Here is an 18,497-nt window from a genome sequence, read left to right as displayed (position 1 = left end):
CTATTTAATGAACGCTTTCTTTAAAAATTAAAAAAAAATGTTAATGTTTACTTATTTTTCAGACAGAGAGAGACAGAGCATGAACGGGGGAGGGTCAGAGAGAGAGGGAGACACAGAATCCGAAGCAGGCTTCAGGCTCTGAGATGTCAGCACAGAGCCCGACACGGGGCTCGAACGCATAGAGCGTGAGATCATGACCTGAGCCAAAGTCAGAAGCTCAACCAACTGAGCCAGACAGGCGCCCCTCTTTAAAAAATTTTTTTCTGTTAAATATTGTGGTCTCCTAAGATCTCCCTGATGCTAATTACGGGATGATGGCATATTGCTGCCACAGTTACCTCACTCCTGCTGGGAGCTAGTACCTACCGATGGCTTATGATGGACCAGGCATGACTTTCCACGTTTCATCGTCTCAAATAGTTACTTTATTAAAGACTCATTTTGTGGCTGAGGGGTCCAAGGTTAAGGAATGTGACTTGCTCAAGGTGTTCTAGCTCGTAGCTGATGGCGTTCAGGTTTAGCAAATTCTTCCTCTTCCCTAGAGAAAATCCCACCAGGAAAGTTATCTGTTCCAAGTGTCTGTTTTTCCTCTGGACATGCTTATTTCAATGTGTGTTTCTGAAGTCTGTTGTCTCTCTTACTCTCTCTTTCTTCTTAGGGCTGTTATTTTCCATCTTGTCAAAAGAGCGACATACTCAAAATCCAGACCTTTGTCCCATTTCCCTTCTTTTTTCACCAGTTCTCCTCAACTAATGGATCCCATTTAAGGATACCACTTGGATCTCCTAAATATATGCTTTCTTCCTTGTCCCCACCATTGTTCCCATCCACTCTGGAGAAACATTGGAGCTACTCCAGCTTTGTTCTATTATTCCCTGTATGCCAGCTTTTTCCTTTCTCACTGTCTTTTACTAACCTCTGTTCCCTGTCCTACTACACTGTTCCAGTTAGCTTTCTTGTTTTCTTTTCACCCAGACCCACTTCAAGTTGGCTAAATGAGCTCCATGCACAGAATCTCAGCCTCCATCAGACATTCTACTCGCTACTCCTTCTTTCCAAGAAACACATCTTCCTCACCCCTTTCTCTCTCAGCCAGACCCCATCAGTGATTCCAGAGGAATGGAGAGCCAACTCTTCAACATGGCTGCCAACGTGCCTCATGATAACCCTGGCTTAACTGGACTGTAAATGCCATCTGTCCGTGTTCTCAGACACAGACTTAAAGCGTTTCTCCCCACATGTGATGTTGTGTCAGGGCTGACTGGTGCTGGCTTTTCTCAAAGCCACTGACTGTATCATCTCTTTTGCTCTGCATTCCTCATACCATGGCTGGGGCGGGGGGGGGGGCAGTTTGTGCCACAGAAATTGGTAAACCCTAAAAACCAGGGTGGTTTTCCCAAAGAATTCCTTCCCGACATACCACTCCATGCTTAATTCCACAATTTTGCTCTTTTATCCTGCTATGTTTATCTCCCCTATGGCCGTAAATCTACTAAGTTTTCAAGTTCACACTCACGTCCAAATTTCTGTCATTCCTTACACTGCAGCCTCTTTTGAGACTGCTTTTTAAAAAAGTCCTTTTGTCTGTAGCATTTATTTTGTTGCTACTTTATATCTAAACATAATGTCTTAATATTTTTTCTTGAACTCCTCCCTGGTGATAGTCTCTAGTCATACAAACGTCGTAACTATATCCTTGATTCCTCTCTACCTTAAAATTTAGCGTAGTCTACAGCTATTTCCCCTCACCGCTCTACCTGTTTCTCCCATTCAAGAACTTAATAGAGGTATAGAAACATGTTGAGAAGCAAATAATTAATATTTGTTTGGAAATGCAAAAATAAATATTAGCAGTTGCCGTGATAGCTTGTTTCTTGCCCACACTCCCCCAAGGAGTTTTCTTCTTAACTGAAGGGTCCTTACTAATTCCACAATTATAAGCCTTTTTAAAGTCAAAGTTAATATAACTGTAAGCTCATAACCATTCTTATTCTGTCGCCAATTTATTAAATTCCACCAATATTAAGATGCTTTTATCAGGATAAATTTTTTTTCTCCTCTATTACAGATTATTGCATTTTGCTTACATTTTGCTTTTCCCAGTGCTTGGGCTAGTAGCATTTCAAAGGGCATTAAATTAGATATAATTATTTTATGAAACGAGTTTGAAGGCTGCATCACAGTTTGTCATTGAATTGGATAACTGAATCATAAGGAAAAAGAAATCAATGATCTAATTCTTATAAATGTGTAGATGTGGCATATCTAGGAGAGACATAAATGAATTTCAGGAAAGTGGGTTTAGATAATTTATAAAAATTAAATGAGTATATTTTCTGCTTCCCCAACATTCTAGTTATTTAGTTCTGGGAATTGCTGGAGGATTGATAGCGATGTTAACGGTAACACCACTATGATCCCATTACAATGACTTTTCGCTGGTGTTGAAAAATGTATATAGAACTCCAAGTGGCAGCCTTTAACCTGAACAATGGCACTTAAAGGTGTGTATCATTTCTAGAGTCACGTGATACTCTTTAAGTAAAAATGATAGAATCATCTATTTAATAAAATCAATACATAATAAAATGGGAGGCCAGCCAGCTCTTCCTCTGAATGGGAGCCCAGCATCAAACTGACCTCTCCTCAGGATGAGACTTTAGATATTGTTCTTCTGAAGCTATCATAGATCAGTCTTGTTCATTTATCCTAGAGTTTTCAACTTAATGTCTAGATCTTCTTTAATTCTATTTCATTATTGCCTGTTGCTCCTGGAATCTTTGCAAAGATTTGCTGTTCCTGTGTGTTCAGCTACGGTGGGCATTTAGAGGAGAAATATAAAAGGGAACTCAGAGATCCAATAACAGATGCTCTCAGCTCAGGATTGGAGTGCCTTCTCAATTTGCTTTCGGCTTCCCCTACTGTTTTATTAAATAAAATAGACTAGAACATGAGGGCCCAGGTTATATGACAAATTACTTAGGTCCCCAGGACCCTGGAGGGCCACAGAGTATGAAATCCAAAAGAGGAGGGATTCTTCTTGAATGCAAACTGAACGACCAGAAGTTGTCTCCAGATTTATGGCATGATCATACAAGAAGGTAGAAAGGAAGGAGGTAAGGAGCTGCATTCAGAAAATGCTCCTTCTTAAGAAACAATGATCTGATCCGAAGAACCCTCAGGTAGAAGTGATCCTTATGTCATGTGAGTCCAGAATGAGGTGGGTAAGTCCCTCCTTTCCCACCTCTCTTTAGACCCTGCAACTCTCTGACTCTGGACTTCATTTTTTAAGTATCAGTGTGAACTTACACCAGCTGCCTAAATCTAGGAATCCAACCACAAAGGGAATATGTAGACATAAGGGACATTTGGGGACATGAGCTCTGGCTGGGCCTGGAAGAGACTAGGATAGTTTGTGCAAAGCATAAACTGTAGGACAGTTGCATCAGGCATATGCTATTTGAAATAAGCCAGCTCCAAGCAAACACTAGTCCACTCCAGCCAGAGATGCATTCTCTTGCTTCCCCAAACATCAGCTGTGATGCGCCTTAATGCTTCCAATGACAGAACACTTTGTACTTGCAAAGTGCTTCACAAAATACTTCTTAACATTGCAGAGCAGAGATCCCTAGAAGTCATAGCTCTGGACATTCCCAATCACAAGCTGTCCTAAATAACGTTGTTGTTTGTTCATTTGTTTGTTTGTTTTGTAGTCTGCACTTCATAGGTTAGCCTCTATTTTGTGCACAACTCCTGTGAACTGCTATAGAAAAGCATTTAAAGATCATAGTTGTAGGGTCACCTCAGTGGCTCCGTCGATTAAGCAGCCGACTCGTGATTTCAGTTCAGGTTATGATTTCACCATTTGTGACTTCAAGCCCTCCATTGGGCTCTGCACCAACAGCATGGCGCCTGCTTGGGATATATTCTCTCTCTCTCTCTCTCTCTCCGTCTCCTTCTCTCTCTCTCTCAAAAAGTAAATAAAATAAACTTGAAAAAACTCTCCAAAAAGTCATAGTTATACACTTTCAATTTGTAAATATGCCGAAGTCCATAAATTCATGAACCTGTTTGTATCTCTAATCACCTTGAATGTAGGCAGGGAAAGCAATATTTTTCTTGTAATAAAGGTAAGGACGTTTTAAATGGTGCTGACATAGGTTGTAAATTTATGACTTAGACATTAGAACAAGACAGTTGATATATCATCCTACTTTTACTAAAATTTAATATAAGTGGCCTATGCACATAATTTTAAAAAAAAGCAATAGTAAAGGGATTGCTGTGAAAAGAAACAGCCCATCGAAACTACCATACTTTTGTGCCACAGATATTCTGATACCATTTAACTATTTTTTGTTATCATTATAACTTCTTATACTGTTCTTAATCAGTTTTATTGTTTAACTTTTATTATTTTTAATTCACATCTTGCTTTGAGTATGAACATACTTCCATTACTTCCATCTACTGTGTCTTGTTTATCCCAATTTTAGATTTATGTATATTATCTTTAAAAAATTAAATAATACAGGGGCACTGGGTGGCTCAGTCGGTTGAGCGTCCGACTTCAGCTCAGGTCATGATCTCACGGTTCATGTGTTCGAGCCCCACGTTGGGCTCTGTGCTGACAGCTCAGAGCCTGCAGCCTGCTTCAGATTCTGTGTCTCCCTCTCTCTCTACCCCTCCCTCGCTCACACTCTGCCCTCTCTCTCTTTCTAAAATAAACATTAGAAATCAAAAAAAAATAAATAAATAATACACAGTATACCTTTTTTCCCCCCTCCCTCCCAAAGGCACAGGCAAGGCTTTACTGGGACTACAGCTTGAGCTAAAGAGAGAAAGCTAACACACAGCAGCTTGGCTTGCCCCTCCAAATACTGCAGGGGCGGAGCTTATGTAGGGAGCATTCCAGCTCCCACCCAACAGGTTAAAGAGGGAAGGGGGAGGAGGTGCTTCATCCTGATTGGCTGGAAGGGCCTCGTCCTGATTGGTTGACGGTAGCAGGCAACTGGGGCAGCTCATTGGTGCTCTTTGGAGCCTGCCTCTTTTGGCTCAGGTGTAAGCCCGCATCTCAAGAGCATCCTGGTTCTGGCTTTGGGCTGGCCGTCCACCCCCGTTTGCGAGCTGGTAGAGGCTCAGATCCAGCATCCTCAGTCCCACCAAGTCCTCTCTGTCTTAGGGTCCCTTCGTGGTCACTGCAATCTGTTCCCAGAGTTGGTTTCTGAGGTGCAAAAATGATAGAAACAGGGCCAGACCCAGAAGTCAAAGACCAGGTGAGGCTTTATGGGGGTTATGGGAGACAGCATTGACAGAGAATAATTAGGCTGGCCTCCCTCTTTCTGGTGTATCTTCTGATCATTTCCTCCTTCTGTATTCTCTCGGCTGTAATAGAACTTTTGCAATATCAAAGTTGTTAACATTTATATTTTATGTTATAATCTTAATTAAGTCCTTCTTAATTTGTCCAAAGGCTGAAAAGCAATAAACAACATTCATATTATTATAACTGTGTAAATATTTTTCTCCACATAAGTATTATGTCTGTAATTAGACTGCCTCCTCTGAAATCCAATATCTCACTCCCTGTGCCGCTCAGAGTTCAGATGAGTTCTTTCTCAGCCTCAATTATTCATAATAATGCCATAATTACTTCTGTTTCACATTTGGACCAAGGCTATCTCATATAGCTTGTTTAGTTAATGTCATATCAGCAGGCTTAAACACAAATATTGTGTGCTCATGTTAAACCCCAAATGATTGTTTCTGACTGGCAGTTGGTTCTGATACTGGTGGTAATTTGCAGACTTCTGTATCTGACTTCCAGTTTCCAGCCTTGTCTCCATCCATTTGGCAGAGGGAGGACAGTGCTGGAGTCTGTGTGAGCAGGTCCCTGCATGTGCCTTGTGTTGATTAGACACAGCCATTCTGTTCATACTTAATTGGAAGGAAAGCTAGGAATTGGATCAGCTATAAAGTCGGGAAGAAGGAAAAAACAGATTCAGTAAATGGCTGGCTCGTTCATGCGATGACTGCCTTCCATTGGTCCTAAAATTTTGAATTATCTTTTCTTTCCCTTGTGGATTAATAAAACTTAAGTTGTGTCACTACAATCCACATGTCTTCTACTTTACGCTTCTTCTGGTTGTTACTAGGAACAAACTTTGTTCTTCATTCTGAAGGTCACGGACTTTCTCTTAAACTCAACTGCTTCTTGTTCCACATACAACTGTTCCTGAAGTGTCTAGTTGCTACTTTCCCCAGAATCCTGGACTTCCATCGCTCTGTCAGTAGCTCTGTTGCCTTCATTTCCCCAACCCCATTCTCCCCTCTCCCTATACTGTCCCTCAAGAGGGCTCTACACTGGCTCCTAGGGCTGTTCTTCACTACCCCACTCTTTCCTAATCCAGCGTCTTCCTTTCTCCTTGTTTCACCCCAAATAAGCTGTGTAAAACTGTTTCTTCTGAGGAAAATCCCTTAAGCCTCAGTGTGCCCACAAATGTCCTTTTATGCATCCACATGGATGGATATTATAGCTGAGTATAAAACTGTATGTGGAAAACATCTCTTCCCAGAATTGTTAAAGCATTGTTTCATTATTTTAAGCATATTATTGGCTTCTGCTGAAATATATTTTCTCTCTCTCTGTCCACATGTATGCACATGCAAACACACACACACACACACACACACACACACACACACACAAAGTAGGTGAGTGCCTTTTGAAGTTTGTGACTGAAAAGTTTGTCTCGAACTAAAAAAAAATAATTTTTCCAGGCATATGTCAATAGAGAAATGGAGAGGTTTCTAAGAAAGGAAACACAAGTGAAACATTTTTTGAAGGAAGATACTATTTTCATAATTCATCATCTTCTCAGGGAGAATAATGCACATGGTGTGGGAAAATGCCACAGATGCACCTGTTTGAGGTGAGCCTGGTTGTAACCCCAAGCATCCTCACCATGTGTGAGGGAGCTGGCAGGGGCCATGATAGTCACCCCCCAGGCAGGGCTTAAGGGGTCATTCAGCTGCCACCTGCCTCATAATAGCCAATTTCTCAGGATTTAGAACAGTGTTTTCCACTAGAAATGTGATGCAACCCAGAAGCCTGAGCCCACCATGTAATTAAAAGTTCCTAATAACTACACTTATTAAGTAAAAAGAAACAGGTAAAATTAATAATACATTTTCTTAACCCAACATAGTCCAAAGATGACCATTTGAACACATAATCAATATAAAATATGAATGAAGTACTTTGCATTTTTTCATACAATTCTTCAGAACCTGGTGTGCACTTTACAGGTACAACATACCTCGGTGTGAAACAGCCACGTTCCAAGTTCTCATTCGCCTCTTAGGCTAGGGGCTACTATTTCAAATGGCTCAGATTTCACAGGCAGAGGAATTTTAGTATTCTTTGTCCCTTCCACATCAATTGTTAATGCATGTGGAGTTCTGGCACTAAGTGGGTTTCATTTTCACTTATGATGTCGATTCAATATATAGATGTAGGTTTATGATAAGGACTCATAAGAAAATGGGTCTGAGTATACTCTGTCATAGGCTGATTGGAATTCTTCCTTCAACTTCTCAGCCATTTTGCTGAAACAGATTTGAGCTGAATGGTATCGGAAAGTGGAGTCTATTTTTAAAATTAGTTTAGGCAAGAGATAAGAGTGAGCTGGCTCTTGATTAATCCAAAAAAGTTTCTCAAAAGGAATCTCATTTCAGACACTGTCTTATTTTGGAACAAATGACGCTGGGGTCTGAGGATTGAAGGGTATGGGGAACTTTAAAGAATGGGCAAGGTAACTGTTGGGTAAGCAAAGAATTGGAAGCTCTTTGGTGCATGTACAACTCAAAAAGTATGCAAGAAAAAAAAAAGACACATTCTAGGGAGGGCAAGAACTAGATTTAATTCCGGGGCCTAGCACCCATGATCTATGTTGCTGGAAGCACATTACATGCCTTTCTTAGAGTTCTTCTCCACCTGTGAACTATTGGATGTACTACAGTGAGATGTTCACAAAGACAGAGCACTACAGGTGAGGTTGGACCCAGCAGCTTAGCTCCAGAGGCCACTTACCCAATCTCTACATAGAAGTATATATAGGAAATGCCAAGTATTTTGAAAAAATGTATTAGTATGAGGGTTAAATGCAATGACATACGCTAAGCACCTTGCAAAGTGTTTAGCGCATAAATGTTTATAGGCTCTGTAGTGTTTGCTTCCTGGGTGCAAATCCCACTCACCATTTGTGTGCTGTGACTTCGGCCAAACTTACTTTATCTCTCTGCTCTGAATCTCCTTCTCTGTGTAATATACCTATTTCACATGCCTGTGGTAAAGATTAAGTGAGATAATCCAGGTGAAAAGCTTAGCAAAGGGGTGCCTGGGGGGCTCAGTTGGTTGAGCGACCAACTTCGGCTCAGGTCATGATCTCGCGGTTTGTGGGTTCAAGCTCCACGTCGGGCTCTGTGCTGACAGCTCAGAACCTGAAGCCTGCTTTGGATTCTGTGTCCCCCTCTCTCTACCCCTCCCCTGTTCATGCTCTGTGTCTGTCTCTCAATAATAAGTAAACGTTAAAACAAAATTAAAAAAAAAAAAAAAGCTTAGCAAAGACCTGGCATAGTGAAATTCTGTAAATTCTAATTATTATAATTACCGATCCTATTTCCGCACCCCCCCCCACCCTGCTTCCCGTCTTGAAAACAACTTCAGATTTTGGAACGAAGTGAATGAAGCCCATGGCAAACAATCTAAAAGTAAATTCATGTGAACTCCAGGATCTCAGGGAGATCCTGCTTAAGGATCTCCCTGCTTAAAGGGTTTTTAATGCATCGTTGATATCCTTTGGAATATATTTTTTTAATGTCTCAGGCTGATTTAATGAGAGAAAATGAATGAACAGAGACTCAGACCAAGAGGAAATTAAGTAGCTGCTGAAGGCTTAGTCGATGTAGAAACAGGTCATTATATTTTACTTGTCACTGTCAGGATGCAATGACAAGACCAATGTTACACATACACCATGCCCGTTGATACACAAATGCATATGCCTAGCATGACGGTATAGAATATATAGATTTAACAATAGTCCAGGTGTAAATCCTTTCTAGATTCTTTTTTTCTGAAGGGAATGATCAATCAAATTCAAAGTATCTGAATAAGGAGCAAATAGAGTAGCATTTGTTATCCAATGATAGATATTTCAGTTTGGTCACTAAAATTGCAAAGCTTAAGAAAAAGATATGATGGTGGTGAAACCACTATCAATTACCAGATGACAAGCCCTGTTTATGTGCCTTATATATATTCTTGTATTTAATATTCAAGATCACTGTTCAAGTTCTATGTCTTGTTTCTTACAGTCTCAGGCACCAAGGCAAGACGTGACTTTTCTGAGGTCACACGGCGGTTAACTGGGAGAGGCAGAATCTGAACCCAGGCATTTTATGCCATTTGCTCCTATGATGCCGTGCCCATTCCCTTCCAATTTACAAGAGAAATAAACGTCTTTAAAAGAATCTCAGTTATCATCTGGAAACAAATATTTGAATTTAAATTAAACAAACATTTCTTCTTGAGAACTGTGTGCCTGAGCCCTGAAAAATGGAAGGGCCAGGGAGAACATGGCTTGTCTGGAGATGGGCTATCAGGACCGTTAACAGGTCAGTTGATTTCCCCCCTGTAGAGACGACAGGGGGCGCATTCAGTGCTCTCCTCTTACTCCTCCTACGTGCAGGACAGGAAGGTGTCTCACAGACCCCGTAGGCCATTCAGAGGTCATGTGCCCAGAACAGAGAAAAATAAAGGTAGTCAGATGCCAGAAGGGAAAGGTGGCTGCTGGTCTCGGTATTTTCTGTGGGTGTACAAATGATTTAAGCCAAACACTGACTAAAACTGCTTGCCGGAGTGACTACCGTGTGTAGCAAATGAAAAAAAATTGATGTGTAAGCTTAGTTCAAGAGAGCTTTAAGCCCATAGAGGGCTGTTTGGCTGTAAGGTCTTTCTCCCGTTTTATTTCAAAGGCTAAATATGATTTGCTGAAGCTATTTCTTTACAGAGTAAGTCAACCTTAGAGAAAACAAAGCAGACAGTGGTCTGTTTTCTCAAGTGGGCTTCCTACTCCAGGGGAAGAATTCCTTTGGATTAAGTTGGTCCATACCTCTTTCTTCTTTCTTTCCTGCAGCTTTAGATCCTTCACGGAACCCCACCCCTCATCTGCCCTCCCAACAATCCCCCATCCTTGGGCACAAAGGCAAGACTTGGCAGGTGCCCCCGAGTAGTGGCCCAATATTGGTGCACAGAGAAAGTTCTCTGGCCCCAAGAAGAACCACCTTGGGAGGCAGTTGAGGCAAGATACAAAACATTTGAGAGGTGGTTGGCCAATAATTATTCTTCCTTTATTTTCTATTTCTAGCCAATGGAATCTTTTTAGGTAACTATGAGATAAGAAAGAAAGCAATGAGGAAGTTGAGATAGCATGGCTAAACATTTTATTTAGATTAAAATCCTCTGGGGCAGGTGTCATAATATAAACTTTACATATACTATGTTATGCTGTCCAAAAATTGTGAGGTGAATATTTATAGTTTGTGGATAAGGAATCGAATTCCCTGACATGCAGAGACTCTGGTCCAAGGCTACAGAGACAATGGCTGCCATAGGCAGTTCTCACGTGGTGCTTCTTACACATGCCTCCGAATGCCTCCTCCTTGGGGGAAGCTAAAGGGAGGTTGTTTGCTTTTGTGTTGTGGAAAAGCATGATCTGTAAACCATTAAAAGTAATAGCAAATGAATCATTATTGAAAGCTAGGCTTCCATAAAGCTCTAACCTTGTTTCTGTCTAAACACATGCATTTAAGATAAATATTCACCTAAATTTGTCAAAACACGTTGTCACTATTATGTGATGGTTTTAAAGAATATAGGATGTGACAGCTGGGTTTTTGTTTTGTTTTGTTTTGTTGTTGTTGTTGTTTAAGAGTTGACTGATTTTATCCACTTCAGGGCAGTTGCTTTTTTTTTTTTTTTTTTTTGGAAGGATGGATCCTAGTTAGCAAGCAAGGATGCCATGAAATAAAGAACCGGGAGCCATCTCAGTAATGCCTTTAATAAAACAGGCTAAATAATGTATGCGTGTGTTTCATTTAGAGCTGTCTAAAGCTGAAAATTTCTTTAATTGATAAGCCTTACATAACGTGACTGGAAATGACAATATGTCACTTGCCACTGCTTCACGAAATGTCACTCAAGGTTTTTTAATTGCAGGCATTCCGCTGCTAGTGATGCCAGGGAGAAAGAGAGGCTGGGGAAGATGTAGCTGGAGGGGAGGAGAAGGGAGAGAAGTCATGCTTTTTATGCGAGCCTATAAATTCTGTGATATTTAAAACACAGCTGTGTTTTTATCAGTTATGTTACAGAAATAACATAAAACGAATCTTAAATGATCTGTCATGTCAGGACCACGCATTACAAAGTAAGATTGAGTGGGGCAATCTTCACAGAAGGAACCTGGCTCTAAATTAAGTTTGAATGGCTTTAGACAATTTTGTTTTAAGCACTTTTCTTGCACACTGTGCAATAAACAACTCTAAAGTAAACCTTACCAAAATTGGGGGAAAAAAGAAGTATTGAAAATATATGTCAACATTAGATTGTAGTAAGTCTGGCTTACATGTTTTGCATTTCATGATGTCACAAGCTTTCTGCTAAGTACCTTTTTTAAAAATATGTTTACATTATCTCATTAAATCCAATCTTGTGACAAGTTTAAAGCATAATCATAAGGTGCCTGTATGCCAATTATTTTTAATTTTGTGGATTAATTTAGTTATTTTTCTGTGATTTTATCAGAGGCACCATATTGGGTTGTAGAGCTGACTGTCTAATACCAATATAGATATATTTCCAAGGAAATGCCATTCACTGTGATAGGTAGTAACAGACGTGTCTAACAGCAAGAACTTTGTCACTCAAGATCCTGCTTTGCCGTATAATACCTGGGACATCTTGGGCAAGCTATTTTCTTGCAAAGCCTCTGGTTTCGATTCCTTTAAATTAGACTAATACTTTTAATCTCACAATACCGGCAAGGATTAAATAATATCTCAAAGTGCTCAATACCAATAATTACTATTATTATTGTAAATGTTATCACTGAAGATCCAGGATGGAGGGAAAGTAGGGACCAATGAGGCCAACCCAAGCTCTGGGAACTCTCAAGGCTAAAGTCATAGAGCAGATTACTTTTCTTGTTTTTCCTTTGTAAGATTAGTATTATACCATAAACTTTCAGTTTTAATTGATAGCATTTTCTTCTCAATATCCTCAAAATTATACAAATTAATAGTTATTTCTTTGCCTGTAATTGAACATAATGAGTGTTTCCAACATTTACGGCTGCACATAATACTATAATTAGTGTCTCTGTACATATAGCATTGCTTTTGTTTCTTCTGTTTAATTATTTCCTAAGGATAGAGTTTTCAAAATGTTGTTTATGCCTTGCACACTTGCTGAACAAATTTCCACGCCGCCAGGAGTTTCACCACAATTATTCCTAGTTTTGATGTTAGTATTTGCTTTTAATTTGCTGAGAATTTAGTAGCATTAGAACGATGCCCCAGAGTTGCCTTAATCGTCCTTTGATTTCCAGTAGAATATGTCTGCTTACTATTTGTGTCCATTCATTCATTCTTTAAAGAAACATTTAGTTATCAAGGACATACATGTTTTCAGACACACTTACCAATAAGTTCAGTAAACTCTACCGATCAAGGGTAAGATAGTAAATATTTTATGTTTTTCAAGCCATATTGTCTTTGTATGAACTGTATTCAGTCATTGTGCAGAAAAGTTTCCATAGGCATTACCTCAACAAATAGGCAATACTGTGTTCCAGTAAAGCTTTATTTACAAAAACAGGTCCAAATGTGGTCCACAAACTGTAGTTTGTGTACATTAGTTCCTGAAGCTGGGGCTACAAAGTGAAAAAAAAAATAAGGAAAAATCCCAACCACCATGGAAATTACATTTTTGGTTGGAGATAGATAGCATAAATACATAAAGAGATTAGTAAAACCAGATACATAACATCTAACTGTAATAAGTGCTCAGAGATATTCTCACTAAGAAAGTGACATTTGACCAAGAGCTGTACTGGCCAACTGTTTGGCTTGCCCAGAGCTGTCCTGGTTTTAGCACCTGAAGTCCTATATCCTGGGAAAATTATGTATTTGGCAAAATGAACATTTTTGGACCCCTCATGGAGGTAGAGTAAACCCTACTAGAATATTAAGAGAGTGGTCCAGATCAAGGAAGTGTCCATGGCTTGAGTCCTGAGATACAGGGCTAGAATGGGGGGATAGTACAGTGGTGAGTGTGGCTAGAGCACGTTGGACAGTGGCAGGTGGGAGAGAGCAGGTCAGAGACAAGGTGGGAGGAAGAAGGTCTTGGAGGGTCCTGTGGTCCCTAACATAGGCACTAGCTCCTATTGTGAGCAATATGGAAAGAAGCTAGAGGATTTTGGGAAGAGAAGTGGCATCATCTCATGTAGAATTTAAGAGGATTACTTGGCTGCTGTGTTGAGAAAATAATATATGGTGGAAAGGATAAAATCAGAGAACCTGTTAGGAAGCCATTGTAACAGAGTGAGAGGTGGTGTTATTTGTCATGATAGTGGCAGGGCAAGCTGCCGGATGCAGTTGGATCAAGAACGTAGTTTGAAGAAAGGGCCACTCGGGTTTTAGGACACCGTGCTCATGGATATGAAAGAAATAGAAGAGGGATGGGTGATGCCATGGTCTTTTTACCAAGCCACTGGGAGAGGGGAGCTGCCATTATTTGACATGGAGAATACTGTGAAATTTCAGACTTGGAAAGGGAAAGATCAGAAGTAGGACTTGGGAGTAAGTCTGGAATGTGTTTAGGCGTCTACATGGATGTATCATGTAGGGACTTGGATACATAAAACTGAATTCAGAAGAGAGATCTGGAATGGAACTACAAATTTGAGAACGTTCAGCATACAGATGGTATTTAAATCCATGTAACTGAGCATGGATGAGACCAATAAGGGAATGGATATAGTCAGGAAGAAACAAAGTCCAAGGATGGAGCTGCAGGCATCATGCTACGGATCAGAGGGTGACTTGAAACCAGGTGGGGCTGAGTATAAATGGCCAATAAGATCAAAGCAAGCCTGAGAAGAGTAGTTCATAAAAGTACTACTGAGGGACGCCCGGGAGGCTCAGTTGGTTAAGCTTCTGACTCTTGGTTTCGGCTCAGGTCATGATCTCACAGTTTTGTGAGTTGGGGCGGGGCTCTGTGCTGGCAGTGTGGGTCTGCTTGGGATTCTCTCTCTCCCTCTCTGTCTGCCCCTCCCCCACTCACGCTAACTCTGTTTCAAACAAAACAAAACAAACTTTAATTAGATAGATAGATAGATAGATAGATAGATAGATAGATAGATAGATACATAGATAGAGCTAGGGAATAAATCATATGCACACATTGAACCAGTGCTATTTTAAAAACTTTTGATATTGTTCTATATATGTAAGATGTAACCATTGGTGGAAATTTTGAGAAGGGTAGGTGCGATCACTCTGTACTATTTTTGCAAACTTTTGTGAATTTGCAATTATTTCAAGACTAAAAGAATAGTTTTAAAAGCCTAGTGAGAAAAACAAATTTAAGGAATAGAAAATGGAGAATAGTCCAGTGTTGTTGAGGGCTTGTGTGACAGGAGAACTGACTGTAGGATTTATCAGTGTTGCTACCTGAAGAGCCCAGCTGCAGTGGGTCAGGAAGGACAAAATCATGACTCAAGTGGGTTCAAGAGAGGATGACAAAAAATTAAAGTTTGCAGTTATAGACATTTTTTGAAATGTGTTACTGGGAAAGGGGTTTTTAAAAATAGGACTAGAGATGGATGTGGAATCTGGAGGTAGATGTGGAATCAAGAGGTAGTTGCTTTAAAATTTTGAATTGGGGAAATTATAATATGTCTATATGCTGAGAACAGTTGTCCAATAAAAAAAGGAAATGATCATTTGGAGAGAGGAGAGAGTGCTAATGCTTGGCTTAGGGACTTGATCAGGGATGAAAGCAAGAACACAAACAGGTGTCAGCCCTTGGTAGGAACCCAGTATGGACATTTTATGAGCAGAAGTACAGAGAGGTGATCAGATAGAGTGCTGATAGGTTGTAAAATGTCTCTTTTTATATTTTTTTTTAAAAATGTTTATATTTTTATTTATTTTCAAGAGAGAGAGAGAGCAAACATGAGCAGGGTAGGGGCATAGAGAGAGAGGAAGAAAGAATCCCAAGCAGGCTATGCACTGTCAGAGCAGGGCTTGACAGGGGCTCAGACTCATGAACTGTGAGATTATGACCTGAGCCAAAGTTGGATGTGTAACTGACTGAGATTGCCTCTGTTTTTAGTAAACAGGAAAGAAAATCACCATTGAAGGGTAGGAGATATTGGCAGGTTAAGGATGAAGGAGGTGTGATATGGTATTCCCCCAGAAAGAAGCCTAAAAACTGAGGGAAATTAAGAATGCCACAATTAAAGGACATTTTGGATCTAGCCATCAATTTAAAGTTAGACCCATCTACATGGTTCTGGTTTTGCGTTTTCTCCAGCCATACTTACCTAAATGTGAGTAAGTGTGGATTTGACCCAAGTTTGAATTGAAGGAATTGACAATGGACTTATGGCAAGCACAAGGGGTGATTTAAATAATGGCCATGAAATCTAAGGATGTCCAGGTGAGACATAAGAACAGGAGGGAATAAAAGGAGAAAGTGGCAAGATCAGGGAACTGTAGGTGCTATGGGTTCAAAGAATGGTTGGAGTTAATGTGTTTGGAAAGTGGCCTGGACATGTGGAAAGTTCGGGTCTGATCACAGGACACTTCAAATGCAGCTATGGCAAACGATCATGTATCATGTTGAAAAGATGAAGGACGAGGATGGGGATAAAAGGACTGTGTTGGAGGGTTGGAGGAGGGGGGCAAGTGAACTGAGAAGCCAGCCTTCAAAGGATTGTCTATCATTGATATGGAAATAGCAAGAATTAGGCCAAACATGGAATTGCAGAAAATGGCAGTGAGCCAGGGGTAAAAAAATTCTTCACGGAATAATGGGGATGCCCCAGGGATTTTGTAGAGGGCTAGAGGAAGAAGATTCTGGGGATAAAAGACTCAAAGGTGGGGCACTTTGGGGAGGAAAGAACAAAGTACCTGAAATAGTAATGAGATGTGCATTGGTAGACACATCGCCCAGTGCCAGGGCCGGCAGTCCTTGGACTGTGGAAGCAAACAGTGACCATGTGGGAGGCCTTCATGATGCACTATCCTCAGAAGATATCTGGGCTTCCTTTAGAGAAGGAGGGGGTTGCCTCAGAGATGGTTGAGAGGTAGGGAGTTTTGCTGAGAGTTGACCTTGAGTTTCAGAGGACCTAGCAGAAGGCTCAAGAGCTTGGGAGGGGTAGGAGGTCAGATACATGAGACGTGAAGATCTTTGAGGGTTTGCGGGGTGACCAGGAGATCACTGCTTCTTGAGGTGACTACAGTCCGCAAGGATAAAAGATAATCCCCTGATGGTCTCAGATAGAGTGTAAGTGGGTGGTGTCTACAGAAACAATGCCAGTAGATTTGGGGCCCTCCTGCCTTCCCGTCCCTAGTGCCCTGGAAACCTTCTTGACCTGCAGCTCTTTGTGACTCTCTCTCCCTCTGGAGTCACTTCCTATTTGGTGAAAGCAAAGTGTCACCCAAAGCAGCAATGCTTTTAAAACTTATGATAAAGCACTAAAAAATAATTTAATAAACTATCACGGATTGATTGCTTCGTGCCAAGCAGGAAAAAATAATAATAGCAAGTTTTATGGAGCAGGTAGTATTTGCGTGCATTTTTCTAGCAATTTACAGTTCTTAATGCATTTTGCCCTCACAGAGCACTGTGAATAGGTACCCATTATCATCTCTGTTTACAGGTCAGTAAACGAGGCACAGAGAAGGGAAGGTGTTGTCACACCAAAGTCAGTGGGGGAACCCCCTGGTTTAAACCCAGACCTTCTGACTTCAAGATTGTCAGCGGTACCCGTGTTCCACACAGATTATTTAGGCAAAGGACCTTAGAGAATATCTCCTAGACTTAGAAATTGGGCATCATGCATGTGTTTGTGTATATGTTCCTTTTCTCTTTCCTGAATATTTTTCCATACAATTTTTAAAATTGTGAAGAGTCTACAAATCCAGTTGTGTACGCTGCTTTTTATAAATTTAATATTCTAACTGAGGAGTTTACTGAAGCCGTCTTACAAATGCTTGGTAAACACGTTGGTCCTGTGGTTTGGATAAATCATACTTTATTTAATGATGTATCTGTTGTTAAACTTTTAGTTGGTTTCCATTTTTCTTTGTTATAAATATGGCAAAGTATGTCTCTAAATAATGTTTTATTCTGTATTTTGAATTATGCCCTTAAGATATATTCCTAGCAACATTCATACCCAGGCAAGGCATATATAAAAATTTTAGAGTTTAGAATGAAACTTTGTAAAAGTTTGGAAATTCCTAAGGGGAAATAGCGTACTCTGATTTCTGCTTACACTCAGGATTATTTTCCCTACTTACAGAAATCAGTAGATTCAAATACATCTTTTATTAAAAACCTTATCGTCTTCTTGGATTAAGTTGATGGCATTCAAACTCCTTTGAACTGTAGCATCTTTTTTTTTATTTTTCAAATGCAAGATTTTGTGAACCTCAGTATAGGAAACTGATTTAAAGGAAACACAGCTCTGATGGAAATTTGGATTGGGAGCCAAAGTCGCCTTGCTCGACTGTTTTGCTAATTCCAACCATTATATGGAAGTTGTAGGAACCCACTTTTTAAAATAATCAAGTGACTCACTATTGATCCTCATCATTTCATTAAAAAATTGTTGTATAGTAATTTTTACAGTCATGTATTCACCTGGAAGTTTTTTTTTTTTTTTTTTTTTTTTTTTTTCTTTGTTTTTTTATTTATTTATTTATTTATTTATTTATTTTTTTATTTTTTAATATATGAAATTTACTGTCAAATTTTCACCTGGAAGTTTTGAACCTAACTTCATTTTCTTTGTGAATAATGTAGAAGGAAGGAAGGAAGGAAGGAAGGAAGGAAGGAAGGAAGGAAGGAAGGGGGAATAAAAATAGCATTTCCTAAATCAGATCCCCCAATTTTCAGCTTTCACATGAATCCCTCCGGTATTGCAAAATTAATATTGAAGTAAAATGTAAAATATTGAAGTAAAATTTTATTCACATTAATATCCACGGAGCTTGCATTATATTAATTTAGCTATATTATTTAAATATTGCTCAGAATTATTTAGCTTATTTTAATGGTTTTCTGTTTTGATACATTTTGCTTTGTGTGTGTGATCTCTAAGTTTACGTCACACGGTTGAACTGTGGAACTTGAACTCCGGGTG

The 18,497-nt window shown here is 39.9% G+C and overlaps 1 protein-coding gene across 1 annotated transcript in view; it reads left to right on the top strand.

Annotated features, from left to right (window-relative positions):
- LOC122217279 (CUB and sushi domain-containing protein 1-like) overlaps positions 1-18,497 on the top strand; it is a 634,007-nt gene that overhangs the window by 607,795 nt on the left and 7,715 nt on the right. The gene's annotated exons all lie outside the window — the stretch shown is intronic.

This window comes from Panthera leo, chromosome B1, assembly GCF_018350215.1.
Source record: "Panthera leo isolate Ple1 chromosome B1, P.leo_Ple1_pat1.1, whole genome shotgun sequence".
NCBI lineage: Eukaryota > Metazoa > Chordata > Mammalia > Carnivora > Felidae > Panthera > Panthera leo.
The sequence above is the reverse complement of the archived record's forward strand: the minus strand, read 5'-3'. Positions and strand labels throughout refer to the sequence as shown.